The 16,921-nt window shown below is 40.6% G+C and overlaps 1 protein-coding gene across 1 annotated transcript in view; it reads right to left on the reverse strand.

Annotated features, from left to right (window-relative positions):
* Positions 1–16,707, reverse strand: part of NBL1 (NBL1, DAN family BMP antagonist) — a 29,253-nt gene extending 12,546 nt beyond the window's left edge. Inside the window, exon 1 of the mRNA XM_077456348.1 lies at positions 16,342–16,707. The gene's annotated coding sequence lies outside the window, so the exon portion shown is untranslated. The remainder of the gene's footprint in view (positions 1–16,341) is intronic.
* Positions 16,708–16,921: the final 214 nt, after the last annotated feature.

The raw sequence follows: 16,921 nt of genomic DNA on the forward strand, positions 1-16,921 counted from the left end.
TTTGGGCGCACTTTCACAGAACGAGCAGAAGCGAATAGAACCCCCCGAGAGGCCGGAATCACCGCAACCCCAAATTCCGGCGTGAATTTGAAATATTGGTTGTTAGAGTGAAGGAGGGTCGGCGCCATCTGCTGGTGTCACCCGTACAGGAAGTGAAGGAAAATTTCCCCAATGGGGTCACATAGAGAAATAAAGACTTGATTTGAACTTCTCCCCCATCCCCCCCCCCAAAAAAAAGCAAAAAAAAAAAAAAGTTGGGCTCTGCTTTCGGCGGTGAGAGACTTTTGTCGCGGTCAGGGCGATTATTCCTAGCGGCGCTCGGCTGGGTTACACGACTAGTAGAAGGTGAATTGTTACCAGAAACAAAGATGGTTGACATATCCCCCCTCCCCCTCCCCCCCACCCCCCCGACGCCCCCGGCAGGACACGTGCGCCGCATTACAGCGCTGGGCTCACACTTTCCGCTCTTTATATTGGTGAAAAGGGGAAAAAACAGGTGGAGCGACTCCGGAGGGAGCGCCGGTAATGGGAAACAATTTAACTGCTCCCACAGCGAGCGTTTAGGGAAGCGCAAGGCCAGCGAGGGCGGGGGGGGGCGGGGGGGGAGGGGGAGGCCGCGGATCAAGAGGACAGAATGTAACATCTGTGCACGACCACCGGAGACACGCCGAGCGTAACGGGAAACATCCTACCGAGAAAAGTGCGATCGGTGTGCCCTTTTTTTTTTTTTTAGGGTCCGTTTACACCGTCCGGTTAGAAAACACTCCGATTTTTTTTTATTTTTTTTTTGCATGGTTTTTAAAGCGTTGGGTTAAAAAGTAAGGCGACGCGATATGCGTTTTCCATGCGTTATACGTGCGCTTTCTTCCTGCAGGGTCGTGGGAAATATGGACATGTGACATGGAAAACATATCATTGAATAGGCATGTAACATTTCCCGCATGTTTTGCATGCACTATATAATGTAACGTGTGCTTTATTTATTTAACATCCAAAAAAAAAAAAAAAAAAAACTGACAAAATAAGGCGCAGCAAGCGAAAATAAATAAATAAACAGACAACAAAAGCAAGCGAAATTAAAAATTTCAAAAAATATATATCTATATATATGCAGCAAGCAAAATAAATAAACAAAAAATAGACACAGAAAGCTTTAAAATAAAATAAAAAAATGCCACAAGCAAAAAATAAATAAACAAACAAAAAAGACACAGCAATTAAAAAATAAATACAAAAAAAATAAAAAAAAGATGCCACAAGCAAATAGGAATTAAATGACCAAACAAAAAAAAAACACAGCAAGTAAAAATAAATAAATAAATAAAAAAATAAATGCCACAAGCAAAGAATAAATAAATAAATAAACAAAAAAAAAAAGACACAGCAAGTAAAAAAAAAAAATTTTAAAAATGCTACAAGCAAAAAATATATAAATAAACAAACAAAAAAAAGACACAGCAATTAAAAAAATAAATAAATAAATAAAAAGATGCCACAAACAAATAAGAATTAAATGACCAAAAAAAAAAAAAAAAAAAACTGCAAGTAAAAAAAAAATTAAAAAAAATGCCACAAGCAAAGAATAAATAAATAAACAAACAAAAAAAAAGACACAGCAAGTAAATTTTTTTTTTTATAAAATGCCACAAGCAAAGAATAAATAAAAAAACTGACAAAAAAAAGACACAGCAAGTAAAACAAAACCAAAAGACGCTGCAAGCCAAAATAAAAAATACGCTGCAAAGCTAAAAAAAAAAAAAAAAAATATTCTATCAGAAAAAAAAGCACTGAACCAAAAAAAAATGTAAAAAGTTGCTGCAAGCCAAAAAAATTAATAAATAAAAAGATTAAAAAAAAATGTAGCAAGCAAAATAAATAAACAAAAAATAGACACGGAAAGCTTAAAAAAAAATGCCACAAGCAAAAAAGAAATAAACAAACAAACAAAAAAAAAAGACAGCCAGTAAAATAAAAATAAATAAAAAAAAGAGGCCACAAGCAAAGAATAAATAAATAAACAAACAAAGAAAGACACAGCAAGTAAAAAAAAAGACCATGCAAGCCTAAATAAAATAAAAAATCTATCAAAAAAAAAAAAGCACCGAACCAAAAAAAGTGTAAAAAGCTGCTGCAAGCCAAAACATTTTAAAAAATATAAAAGGATCAAAAAAAGATGTAAGAAGCAAAAACAATAAACAAAAAAAAAAATAAAAAAAAATAGACACAGAAATCTTTAAAAAAAATACCACAAGAAAAAAATAAATAAATAAACAAAAAAAAAAAAAAAGACACAGCAAGTAAAAAAAAAAAAAATGCCACAAGCAAAGAATAAATAAATAAACAAAGAAAAAGACACAACAAGTCTGTCTCTGTCCTCCAATTGTGCTCCTGCGTTGTCACCCTGGCTTCTGATGAAGGTTACAAGCATTCATTCTACACACACGACTCAGTCCCTGGCAATGGGATTTGGAGCTCCTTCACAAAATATTGGTGAGTCCGCCCGAATGCGTTTTGTTGTGCGTTTTCGGCAGCCCATTGAATTTGCAGGATCGTGCAAAAAGTATGGGCAGCGTGATTTTTAAAATCGCATCCCATTTCATCAGAACTAAAACCCAGATGATGTAGGCACTTGGATTGGAAAGAGTTTTGGGGTGCACCGGACTCCCCCTTCATCAACTCTAAAACCCAGATGATGTAGGGCGGGCACTTGGATTGGAAGGGTCAACGTGTTTCGGGGCTCCACACTCCCCCTTCATCAGGGCTAAGACCCACATGATGTAGGCACTTGGATTGGAAAGGTCAACGTGTTTCGGGGGTCATTACTCTACCTTCATCAAGGCTAAAACCCAGATGATGTAGGGCAGGCACTTGGATTTGAAAGGTCAACGCACTTCGGGGGCTCCGCACTCCCCCTTCATCAGGGATAAAACCCACATGATGTAGGCACTTGGATTGGAAAGGTCAACGTGTTTCGGGGGTCATTACTCTACCTTCATCAAGGCTAAAACCCAGATGATGTAGGGCAGGCACTTGGATTTGAAAGGTCAACGTGTTTCGGGGCTCCACACTCCCCCTTCATCAGGGCTAAAACCCACATGATGTAGGCACTTGGATTGGAAAGGTCAACGTGTTTCAGGGCTCAGCACTCCCCCCTTCATCAGGACTGAAAACCTGTAGGCACTTGGAGGGAAAGAACTTTAGATTGGAGGTCTTTAGAGATAAAGGTTGGAGGGCGGAGTCACACTGGCGAATGACGGCCTTCGGTGTATCTGAAATTGATTGGCTTAAAAAAAAAAAAAAGCGTTATCCGAATGCACCATTGGGAATCTGCTCCCACCAAGCAGAAGTAAAGTTCTCATTCCAGGGGGAAGACATTTTCCTGTGCACAGCCAACTTCCTGTTCAGTAAACATGACGCCGTACTCGCCCCACCCCCCCCCCCCAGCCTAAAAATGGCGGACAGCATAGTAATACAAAGTATCAGAGAGACGTTGGAAGGGACACCCATATCAGCAAATTCTCAGATCATAGAATCTCCTTTATATTAATTTTTACGTTAACGTTGCGGCGTCTTTAAGCGATCCCGTCCAGCCGAGTCGTTGAGCGTAGCGCCGTTTAGGCGGCCCGGCCCGGGATTCTTCCAGCGGAGTTTTGGGAAGGAAATAAAAGAGGTTTTTTTTTTTTTTTTTTTCAGCATTCCTGACGGCGAGCGATCTTTTTATCAGCGGGGAAGTAAAGCGATTCTATATTTGCTCCCCGCCCTCGTACCAACATCTGGAAAAGTGCGTGCTTATTTATAACTCGGCGAACGCAGAGCGAGGAGCGCCAAGAGAGCGCCGAGGGGGGAAAAAAAAAAAGTTATTTATGTCCCTTATCAGCGATTAACAAAAAGGAGGAAATAAATTCTGTAAAAAGTCGTCCCGTATAAAACCGCGTTTTATACGCCGCCCGCGGCCGGAGCGATCGGCGACCCTGTAAAAGCCGCTGCAAACAATTCGATACGTTTAATAAAAAATTAAAAAAAATTCTTTATGGCGATAATGAGAGAGACATTGTGAAATGTTACAAAGTTTCTTCGTTTCATGTACAGCCCGCAAATCGTCCGCCTTTCGCACCTCGCCAACCGCCGCGATCTAATCTGATATTGAACATTCGCCGGCTGTGAGAATCCAACTGGAACCTCCCCCCCTCCCCCCCAGCCAATGACAGCTCTGACAGCCAATAATAATCATCAAACTTTCCTGTTGGCAGCAGCCGCAGCGATCGACGAGTTTGTAAAAGAAAAGTCGCCACGGACAATTCCAGGCGCCTATCTGTTTTTTTGTTTTGTTTTTATTTTATTATTATTTATTAATATATTTTTTTACATTATATATATATAAAAAATTTATTTTTTTACATTTTTTTTTAAATGTGTTCATATTTTTTAATTAAAATATTATAATTTTTATTTACTTTATTGTTTTATTAACGGCATTAATAGAAGATTTTCCGAAATGTTACAAAGTTTCTCAGCTTTGTTACATTCGGCGAACTAATCGGCCGTCTTTGCACCTCGCCAACCACCATGGCGATCTAATCTCAGATTGACCATTGGCCGGCTGCGGGAATCCAACTGGAACCTCCCCCCCCCCCCCCCCTCCAGCCAATGATAACTCTGACAGCCACTAATAATTCGTCAAACTTTCCTGTTGGCAGCAGCTGCAGCGATCGATGAGTTTGCAAAATGAAAGTCACCGCGGACAATTCAACGTATCTTTCTGTTTTTTTTTTTTAAATGTATTTATATCTTTTTTTTTCACTTAAGGTTTTTTATTTATTTATATATATATATATATATATATATATATATATATATATATATATATATATATATATATTTTTTTTTTTTTTATTTGTCTATATTTTTTTATTTAAATATTTATATTTTTTTATTTAAATATTTATATTTTTTTATTTAAATATTTATATATTTATATATTTTTATTAAAATATTTATATTTTTATTAATTGTATTATTATTTTATTTTTATTATTATTTTGTTTTTTTCATTCACGCCGTTAATAGGCGACGTTATGAAAAGTTGCAGTTTCCCAATTTTTTTAAAAAATGTAAATCCGCCGTCTTCTTATGCCAACTGCGCCAATTTCATCTGAACATTCACCCGCTGCGTGAATCTGACCTGAGTTCCCCAGCGGATTAGAAATCCGCCAACCAATACATTTCCTCAGCTGAGAATTTATGAAACTATCAAATTTCAGCTTGGGAAGGCAATTTTTTTTTTTTTTTTTTTATAGAATCCCAAAAATTAAATTAATATTTTAGTATAAAAGACAAACACCATGTCACCTGCAGAGGATGTAGCAGTGACCGCTGTTGGCAGCGATGATGTATGAGGTTAGACTGTAAGCTCCTAGGAAGCAGGGAATTGACAGAAATGATTCAACTATTTCTGCTACAGATTTTGTCGGTGCCATTTACACAGCTGCTGCTTTTCCACTGCTAAATACTCTGCGCATGTTATTATGATTATTATTATACAGGATTTATAGAGCGCCAAGGAGCTGAAGAGCAAAACTTATGATTTTTTACTGCTAAATACTCTGTGTCCATTATTATTATACAGGATTTATAAAGCACCAACGAGCTGGAGAGCTGAATTGATGATTTTCCACTGCTAAATACTCTGCGCCGGTTGTTATTATAATTATTATTATACAGGATTTATAGAGCGCCAAGAAACTTGAGAGCTGAATTGATGATTTTCCACTGCTAAATACTCTGCACACATTATTATTATTATTATACAGGATTTATAGAGCACTAAGTAGCTGGAGAGCCGAATTGATGATTTTCCACTGCTAAATACTCTGCGCCCATTATTATGATTATTATTATACAGGATTTATAGAGCACCGAGGAGCTGGATAGCTGAATTGATGATTTTCCACTGCTAAATACTCTGCGCCCATTATTATGATTATTATTATACAGGATTTATAGAGCGCCAAGGAGCTGAAGAGCAAAACTTATGATTTTTTACTGCTAAATACTCTGTGTCCATTATTATTATACAGGATTTATAAAGCACCAACGAGCTGGAGAGCTGAATTGATGATTTTCCACTGCTAAATACTCTGCACCCGTTGTTATTATAATTATTATTATTATACAGGATTTATAGAGCGCCAAGAAACTTGAGAGCTGAATTGATGATTTTCCACTGCTAAATACTCTGCACACATTATTATTATTATTATACAGGATTTATAGAGCACTAAGTAGCTGGAGAGCCGAATTGATGATTTTCCACTGCTAAATACTCTGCGCCCATTATTATGATTATTATTATACAGGATTTATAGAGCACCGAGGAGCTGGAGAGCTGAATTGATGATTTTCCACTGCTAAATACTCTGCGCCCGTTGTTATTATAATTATTATTATACAGGATGTATAGAGCGCCAAGGAACTGGAGAGCCGAATTGATGATTTTCCACTGCTAAATACTCTCCGCCCATTATTATGATTATTATTATATGGGATTTATAGAGCGCCAAGGAGCTGAAGAGCCAAATTGATGATTTTTTACTGCTAAATACTCTGTGTCTATTATTATTATTATTATTATACAGGATTTATAAAGCACTGAGGAGCTGGAGAACTGAATTGATGATTTTCCACTGCTAAATACTCTGCACCCGTTGTTATTATAATAATTATTATACAGGATTTATAGTGCGCCAAGGAACTGGAGAGCCGAATAGATGATTTTTCACTGCTAAATACTCTGCGTCCATTATTATTATTATTTTCATACAGGATTTATAGAGTGCCAACAGTTTGTGCAGTGCTTAACAAAATGAAGGCAGACATTGCAGTTACATTAAAATTTGGTAAGAGAGGAATCAGAGGGCCCTTTAAAAAAAAAAAAAAAAAGTATGGATGCTGAGTATACAGCAATGGAAAATCATCTGTTTTGGCTCTCCAGCTCCATATCAGCACAGAAAATTATTTGAAGGTGTCCAGTGGAAATTTTTCATACAAATAATTTTCTGTGCTGGATATGGAGCTGGAGAGCCAAAACTGATGATTTTCCACTGCTGTATACTCTGCATCTATTCAGAATTGTTTTTTTAACGGCCCTCTGATTCCTCTTGTACCAAATTGTAATGTAACTGCAATGTCTGTACTGCGCAAACTGTTGGCACTCCATAAATCCTGTATAATAATAATGGACGCAGAGTATTTAGCAGTGGAAAATCATCAGTTTTGGCTCTCCAGCTCCATATCAGTACAGAAACCCTACAAAACCTCATCCAGAAGAGGCAGGCGAAGGCACATGCTGAAAAATATACAGAATTTGACCTTGAAGAGGTAGGTGGAGGTAGATGTACAGGGGAGGGGGAAGACTTGGTGAATAAAGTGGTTGTCTTGTAGGAACTTCATGGCAAGAGTAGGTGCACCAAGTGACCGGTAATCTTGCAGCACTTGGCCTAGAGGAAGTAAGTGCAGTAAGTGTCTGTGTAGAAGAGGTAGGTGTACTATGTGGTCACGTTGAAGAGGTAGGTGTACCCAGCGGGGAGATGGAAACAATAGGTGAATTTGGAAGAAGTTTTGGAAACAAGCAGAATTTTAGCCAACAAGACCCCAGTAGCTACTAGCCACCTTTAAAAACTGGTGATGCAGGAATAGGTGCACTTACCAACTATCCCTGTTACCTACCTGTGTCCATAAAGAAAAAATAAAAAACTTAATGGATGCGGAGTATATGGCAGTGGAAAATCATCTGTTTTGGCTCTCCAGCTCCACATCTGGCCCAAAAAATATTTGTATAAAAAATATCCACCAGAGGCCTTTAAATCATTTTCTGTACCAGATATGGAGCTGGAGAGCAAAACTGATGATTTTCCACTGCTAAATACTCTGCACTTGTAAAAAAAAGAAAAAAAGAAAAAGTATACCGAGTATTTATCAGTGGAAAATCATCCGTTTTTGCTCTACAGCTCCTTATCTGGTACAGAAAATGATTTAAAGGCCTCCGGTGGAACTTTTTTATACAAATAGTTTTCTGTGCCAGATATGGAGCTTTGGGAGCAAAAACTGGTGATTTTCCACTGCTAAATACTCGGTAGCCATGAAGGTTTTTTTTTTAACAGATGCACAGTATATAGCAGTGGAAAATCATCCGTTTTGGCTCTCCAGCTCCATATGCGGCACAGAAAATTATTTGTATGAAAAATTTCCACCAGGCGCATTTAAATTATTCTCTGTGCCAGATATAGAGCTGGAGAGCCGAATTGATGATTTACCACTGCTAAATACTCTGCGTCTGTTAAAAAAATCTTAATAGACACAGAGTATTTAGCAGGGGAAAATAATAATTTTTGGCTCTCCAGCTCCATATCCAGCACAGAAAATAATTTTCATAAAAATAACTTTCTGTGTGAGGTGTGGAGTAGGAGAGCCAAAATGGTTGATTTTCCACTGCTAGATACTCTGTATCCATTAGGATTTTTGTTTTAAAGTGGAAAATCATCAATTCTGGCTCTGCAGCTCAATATCCGGCACAGAAAATTTAAATAAATAATTCTCTATGCCAGGTATGGAGCTGGAGAGCAAAAACTGATCATTTTCCACTGCTAAATACTCTGCGTCCGTAAAAAAAATAATGGATGCCGAGTATTTAGCAGCCGCAGATAATATCTGACCAATAACATCAGATGACGCCATAAGCGCCTGCCTATAATCGCTTGACCGCGGCGCCTCTCTCCAAGCTCCAGAGTCCGCTCATTCGGGGGATTGTGGGGCCTAAATGACTAATCAGCAACCCCCCCCCCCCCCCCCCCATGCAGATCCCGGAATGCCCACGTGACAATTTCCTGAGAACATCGGCCAGCAGTTTTCCAATGTGTTGGGGGGGGGGGGGGGGGGGAACAACAAATGATAGAGTAATTCTTCTTGCAGATTTGTAGATGTGGAGTAATGAGGGGTTAGGCCCCTCTGTCAGGTTCTATCAGTGTCTGCGCCACTTGCCAACTGGGCCAATTCTGACATTCCTCTCCTACTTGTAAAAATCAGGGTTTTTTTTGTTTTTTGCTAGAAAATAACTTAGAACCCTCAAACATTAAATATATTTCTAGAAGAGACCCTAGCTAATAAAATGGCGGTTGTTTCATTTTTTTTTTTTTTATGCCACACGGTATTTGTGCAGAAAATTTTCAAACATGTTCTTAAAAAAACAAAAAAAAAAAACACTTTCATTAATAAAAAAATAAAACACAATATTTATTATTTTTTTCTGTAAAATGTGAAAGATGATGTTACACGAGTAAGTAGATACCCAACATGTCACACTTTAAAATTGCGCACGCTCGTGGAATGGCAACAAACTGCGATACTTAAAAATCTTAATAGGCGACACGGAGGGATAAGGATGCTTAAATTTTTTTTTTCTATTTATTATATTTTTTCACACTGCCTTTCATTTTTTTCTTTTTTTTTTTATCATCACTTTGATTTCAATAAAAAAAAAAAAAAATTTTGTTTTGCTAGAATTATTGCTCTCGCTCTAACGTTCGCGACGATACCTCACATGTGTGGTGCGAACACCGTTTGCACACACGACTTACGCATGCGTTCGCTTTTGCACGGAGGGATAAGGATGCTTTATTTTTATTTTTTTCTTATTTATTATATTTTTTCACACTGCCTTTCATTTTTTTCTTTTTTTTTATCATCACTTTGATTTCAATAAAAAAAAAAAAAATGTTGTTTTGCTAGAATTATTGCTCTCGCTCTAATGTTCGCGCCGAAACCTGTGTGGTACGAACACCGTTTGCGTATGCGTGCACGACTTACTCATGCGTTCACTTTTGCGCGGAGGGATAAGGATGCTTTACATTTTTTTTCTTATTTATTATATTTTTTAACAATGTCTTTCATTTTTCTTTTTTTATCATCACTTTGATTTCAATTAAAAGAAAAAAAATTGTTGTTTTGCTAGAATTATTGCTCTCGCTCTAATGTTCGCGACGATACCTGTGTGGTGCGAACACCGTTTGCGTATGCATGCACGACTTACGCATGCGTTCGCTCCTGTGCAGAGGGATAGGGACGCTTTTTTTTTTATTATTATATTTTTTCACAATGCCTTTCCTTATTTTTTTTTTTTTTTTTATCATCACTTTGATTTCAATAAAAAAAATGTTTTTTTGCTAGAATTATTGCTCTCGCTCTAACGCTCGCGACGATACCTCACATGTGTGGTGCGAACACAGTTTGCGTGCACGACTTACGCATGCGTTCGCTTTTTGTGCGGAGGGATAAGGATGCTTTAATTTTTTTTCTTATTTATTATATTTTTTTCACACTGTCTTTTATTTTTTAATTTTTTTTAATCATCACTTTGATTTCTATAAAAAAAAAATTGTTGTTTTGCTAGAATTATTGCTCTCACTCTAACGTTCGTGGCGATACCTCACATGCGTTGGTCCGAACACCGTTTGCGTGCACGACTTAAGCATGCGTTCGCTTTTGCGCGGAGGGATAAGGATGCTTTAAAAAAAAATTCTTATTTATTATATTTTTCACACTGTCTTTCATTTTTCTTTTTTTTTATCATCACTTTGATTTCAATTAAAAGAAAAAAAATTGTTGTTTTGCTAGAATTATTGCTCTCGCTCTAATGTTCGCGACGATACCTGTGTGGTGCGAACACCGTTTGCGTATGCATGCACGACTTACGCATGCGTTCGCTCCTGCGCAGAGGGATAGGGACGCTTTTTTTTTTTTTTTATTTATTATATTTTTTCACACTGTCTTTCATTTTTTTTTTTAATCATCACTTTGATTTCAAATAAAAATTTTTTTTTGTTTTACTAGAATTATTGCTCTCGCTCTAATGTTCGCGGCGATACCTCACAAGTGTGGTGCGAACAGCGTTTATGTATGTGTTCGCTTCTGCGCGTGAGCACAAAGTGATGGGGATGCTTTAATTATTTTTTTTGATCTCAGGTTTTCCAGCAAAAAAATTAAAATAAAAAAAAGGGCAGTGTTCACGTCCGCTAGCATGGGAAGTGATGTCATAATGCCGCTTCCGGCCTCTGACGGTCATAGAGATGGCTGGGGACCATCTTGTCCAGCACATCGGGAATGTGTCCTGTCACTTCCTGTTGAGCGCACAGGACAGGAAGTGAAGGGAAATCTCTTTGATGAAACACAGATTTCGGCAACAAAAAAAAAAAAAAACTGACAGCGGTTTTAACCCTTCCCCACTCCAATCCAAATTAAGAACAGGTTTTGGCTTCAGATATAATTATATCCACACGAGAGGCAGAAGGTGGGATTTATAGACTAGGACAAACTTCATCTGGAAGAGGAAGGTGCACCAAGTGGAGAAGAACTAAAACGTAGGTGACCTGAGAGTAGATGAGGCAGAGGTAGGTGTCCAAAGTGGATATGAAGTGATATAGGTGCCCTAAGGGAGAGGAAGCAGAGGTAGGTAACCTGAGGGAGAGGACGCAGAGTTTGGTGTTCTACATGGAGAGAAAGTAGAGGTAGGTAACCTGAGGGAGAGGAAGCCGAGGTTGGTGACCTGGCGGGGAAGAAAGCAGAGGTAGGTGATCTACTTGGAGAGGTAGCAGAGTTTGGTGTTCTACATGAAGAGAAAGCAGAGGTTGGTTACCTGAGGGGGAGGAAGCCGAGGTAGGTAACCTGAGGGAGAGGAAGCCGAGGTTGGTGACCTGGCGGGGAAGAAAGCAGAGGTAGGTGATCTACTTGGAGAGGTAGCAGAGTTTGGTGTTCTACGTGAAAAGAAAGCAGAGGTTGGTTACCTAAGGGGAAAGGAAGCAGAGGTAGGTTCTCTAAGTGGAAAGGTAGCAGATGTAGGTGACCTAAGTGAAGACGAAGCAGAAGTATGTGCTCCAAATGGGGAGGGTGTAGAGGTTGGTGACCTGAGGGGAAAGAAAACAGAGGTAGGTGCCCTACGTGGAAAGGAAGCAGATGTTGGTGACCTAAGGGGAGAGGAAGCAGAGGTAGGCAACCTAAATGGAGAGGAAGCAGAGGTAGGTGACCTAAATGGAGAGGAAGCAGATGTTGGTGACCTAAGGGGAGAGGAAGCAGATGTTGGTGACCTAAATGGAGAGGAGGCAGAAATTGGTGACCTAAATGGAGAGGAGGCAGAGGTAGGTGGCCTAAATGGAGAGGAAGCAGAGGTAGCCACGCAACCTGGAGGGGAAGTAGAGTTTGGTGACCTAAGGGGAAAGAAAGCAGAGGCAGATGCTCTAATGGAGAGGAAGCAGAGGTAGGTGGCTTAAGTGGAGAGGAAGCAGAGGTAGGTGGCTTAAGTGGAGAGGAAGCAGAGGTAGGTGGCTTAAGTGGAGAGGAAGCAGAGGTAGGTGGCCTAAGTGGAGAGGAAGCAGAGGTAGGTGGCTTAAGTGGAGAGGAAGCAGAGGTAGGCACCCAACCTGGAGGGAAAGTAGAGTTTGGTGACTTAAGGGGAAAGAAAGCAGAGGTAGATGCTCTAATTTAAGAGGTAGCAAAGATAGGTGACCTAAGTAGAGATGAAGCAGAGGTAGGTGACCTAAGTAGAGATGAAGCAGAGGTAGGTGACCTAAGTAGAGATGAAGCAGAGGTAGGTGACCTAAGTAGAGATGAAGCAGAGGTAGGTGACCTAAGTAGAGATGAAGCAGAGGTAGGTGACCTAGGTGGAAAGATAGTTGAGTCAGGTGGCCAAGTGGAGAGGGTAAAGAGGTAGGTGCATAAAGTCGCTGTTTGGAAACCTTACATAAGGGCCCCCTGATTCCTTTTGTACCAAATTGTAATTTAACTTTAATGTCTGCGCTGCGCAAACTGTTGGCGCTCCATAAATCCTGCATAATAATAATAATGGATGCAGAGTATTTAGCAGTGGAAAAACATCCGTTTTGGCTCTCCAGCTTCATATCAGCACAGAAACCTTACAGAAGCTCATCTAAAAGAGGCAGGCAAAGGCACATACTGAAAAATATACAGAATTTGGCCTTGAAGAGGTAGGTGGAGGTAGGTGTACTGTGCTTTTCCACTGCTAGATACTCTGAGTCCGTTATAATTATTATTATTATTATTATACAGGATTTATAGAGCACCAAGGAGCTGGAGATCCAAATTGATGATTTCACACTGCTAAATACTCTGCATCCTTTATTATTATTATTATTATTAACATACAGGATTTATAGAGTGCCAACAGTTTGTGCAGTGCTTAACAAAATGAAGGCAGCCATTGCAGATACATGAAACATTTTTACAAGAGGAATCAGAGGGCCCTTTAAAAAAAGAAAAAAAAATGTATGGCTGCGGAGTATACAGCAGTGGAAAATCATCAGTTTTGGCTCTCCAGCTCCGTATCAGCGCAGAAAATTATTTAAAGGTGTCCGGACATTTTTCTAAACACGCAAAATGTGAAGCGATGAGGCTCCCGTGCTTTTACTATCTAGTCTTCAGAAACCTGCGTAGCACAGTCCACGGGAGACTCTCGGATCTTTGTTTAGAAGTGGCAAATGAACGTACATGATCAGAAATATACAGAACTAAGTCTAGAAGAGGAGGGTAGGTGTACTCACCGGAGAGGGAAAGAGGTAGGTGCACCACCGTGGCTGTTTAGAGATCTTATAGAACTTCATCTAGAAGAAGTTGGTGCACTAAGTCACTAGGGGATTATCAGATATTTGTTTAAAAGAGGTAGGTGCACTTAGCCACAGGAAGATACTCAGATCTTTGTCTAGAAGAGGTAGGTGCACTTAGCCACAGGGAGATTCTCAGATCTTTGTCTAGAAGAGGTAGGTGCACGTGGTCACAGGGAGATTTTCAGAAGAGAATCCAAGTAGAGGCAGATGCACTTTCTGACGGGGACTTTAAAATCTAGAGATTTATAGATCTTTAGCTAGAAGAGGTAGGTGAACTTAGTCACAGGGAGATGCTCAGATCTTTGTCTAGAAGAGGTAGGTGGACTTAGTCACTGAGAGATTCTCAGAAGAGAATCCTATAAGAGGTAGATGTACTTAGTGATGGGGGTGAAGAGGTAGGTGCATCAATCAGCGTTTTTGGAAAGAGACGAGACCCCGGTGCTCCTACCAGCTGTCTTCAGAAACCCACATAGCAGGAAAAAGGTGCTAGATCTTTAGATCTAGAAGAGGTAGGTGTACCCTGTCACTGGGAAAATCTTAGATCTTTGTCTAGAAGAGGTAGGTGTAGTTAGTGAGGGGGGTGAAGAGGTAGGTGTATTTAGTCACTAGGAGATTCATAGATCTTAGATCTTCAGAAGAGAATTCTAGAAGAGGTAGGTGTACCCAGTCACTGGAAGATTCCTAGATCTTTGTCTAGAAGAGGTAGGTGTACCCAGTCAGTGGAAGATTCTTAGATCTTTGTCTAGAAGAGGTAGGTGTTCCCAGTCGCTGGAAGATTCTTAGATCTTTGTCTAGAAGAGGTAGATGTACCCAGTCACTGGAAGATTCTTAGACCTTTGTCTAGAAGAGGTAGGTGTAGTTAGTGAGGGGGGTGAAGAGGTAGGTGTATTTAGTCACTGGGAGATTCATATATCTTAGATCTTCAGAAGAGAATTCTAGAAGAGGTAGGTGTACCCAGTCACTAGAAGATTCTTAGATCTTTGTTTAGAAGAGGTAGGTGTACCCAGTCACTGGAAGATTCCTAGATCTTTGTCTAGAAGAGGTAGGTGTACCCAGTCACTGGAAGATTCTTAGATCTTTGTCTAGAAGAGGTAGGTGTTCCCAGTCACTAGAAGATTTCCTAGATCTTTGTCTAGAAGAGGTAGGTGTACCCAGTCACTGGAGGATTCTTAGATCTTTGTCTAGAAGAGGTAGGTGTACCCAGTCACTGGAAGATTCTTAGATCTTTGTCTAGAAGAGGTAGGTGTTCCCAGTCACTGGAAGATTCTTAGATCTTTGTCTAGAAGAGGTAGGTGTACCCAGTCATTGGAAGATTCTTAGATCTTTGTCTAGAAGAGGTAGGTGTACCCAGTCACTGGAAGATTCTTAGATCTTTGTCTAGAAGAGGTAGGTGTTCCCAGTCACTGGAAGATTCTCAGATCTTTGTCTAGAAGAGGTAGGTGTACCCAGTCACTGGAAGATTCTTAGATCTTTGTCTAGAAGAGGTAGGTGTTCCCAGTCACTGGAAGATTCTTAGATCTTTGTCTAGAAGAGGTAGGTGTACCCAGTCATTGGAAGATTCTTAGATCTTTGTCTAGAAGAGGTAGGTGTACCCAGTCACTGGAAGATTCTTAGATCTTTGTCTAGAAGAGGTAGGTGTTCCCAGTCACTGGAAGATTCTCAGATCTTTGTCTAGAAGAGGTAGGTGTACCCAGTCACTGGAAGATTCTTAGATCTTTGTCTAGAAGAGGTAGGTGTACCCAGTCACTGGAAGATTCCTAGATCTTTGTCTAGAAGAGGTAGGTGTTCCCAGTCACTGGAAGATTCTCAGATCTTTGTCTAGAAGAGGTAGGTGTACCCAGTCACTGGAAGATTCTTAGATCTTTGTCTAGAAGAGGTAGGTGTACCCAGTCACTGGAGGATTCTTAGATCTTTGTCTAGAAGAGGTAGGTGTACCCAGTCACTGGAAGATTCCTAGATCTTTGTCTAGAAGAGGTAGGTGTACCCAGTCACTGGAGGATTCTTAGATCTTTGTCTAGAAGAGGTAGGTGTACCCAGTCACTGGAAGATTCCTAGATCTTTGTCTAGAAGAGGTAGGTGTACCCAGTCACTGGAAGATTCTTAGATCTTTGTCTAGAAGAGGTAGGTGTACCCAGTCACTGGAGGATTCTTAGATCTTTGTCTAGAAGAGGTAGGTGTACCCAGTCACTGGAAGATTCCTAGATCTTTGTCTAGAAGAGGTAGGTGTACCCAGTCACTGGAAGATTCCTAGATCTTTATCTAGAAGAGGTAGGTGTACCCTGTCACTGGAAGATTCCTAGATCTTTGTCTAGAAGAGGTAGGTGTACCCAGTCACTGGAGGATTCTTAGATCTTTGTCTAGAAGAGGTAGGTGTACCCAGTCACTGGAAGATTCTTAGATCTTTGTCTAGAAGAGGTAGGTGTACTTAGTTGCCGGGAGAATCCCAGTAGAGAATTATAGAAGAGGTAGACGTACTTAGTGGCGGGGGGTGAAGAGGTAGGTTGCATCGGTCAGTATTTTTTGGAAAACACGCAGAACCCGAAGGGGATGAGACCCCGGCGCTCCTACCAGCTGTCTTCAGAAACCTGCATAGCAGGGAAAGGTGCACTTACCTGCTGTCCCTGGAAGCTCTCATGGCGGGGGGGGGGGGGGTGGAAGAGGTAGGTGCACTTACCAGGGGGAGATCCAGAAGGAATTCCATACAGTGCAGCCTAGGGGGTAGAATCCATGCGAAGGGGTCCTGTAAGTGTCCGGGAAGTCAGGGAAGTCAGGATCCGCTGGGAAGTGGAGCAGGGACTGGTCTGCAGAGCTCAGCTCCCAGCACACACACACAACACGTCAGGGCTGAACCCGCCTCTCCAAATAGGGGAAAAGACATCCAAAAATCCTCCTCTGCCCACCGCGGGGAAAGAAAGGAGGGACAGTGGTGAGCTCAGTCCCAGGCCAGGACCATCCAGGCGCCCAGTCCCAGCACAGACATGGCTCTGGTATATGGGGGGGATCAGGTACAGGCTGATACAGGAGGGAGGGGATTGGGATGGGATGGCATCTGCTTCTGCTGTCTCTAGGAATTTCATCATAGTCTAATAGCTGAGGAATTCCTGGCTGGACTTGATGGCACCAAGGGGTTTATACGTAGCGGGCCGGCCTGCCTATATCTCGCTATAGGATCGCGGGGCGCAAGGAGGCGCCACGCCGCCGAGCGACCGCTGCCCAGCGGCCCGTTGACGCGGAGAGGCAGCTTAAATTTAGCA

This window comes from Lithobates pipiens, unplaced genomic scaffold (genome assembly GCF_037356315.1).
Source record: "Lithobates pipiens isolate NorthernLeopardFrog02 unplaced genomic scaffold, aLitPip1_a1.2 Scaffold_27, whole genome shotgun sequence".
Taxonomy (NCBI): Eukaryota; Metazoa; Chordata; class Amphibia; order Anura; family Ranidae; genus Lithobates; species Lithobates pipiens.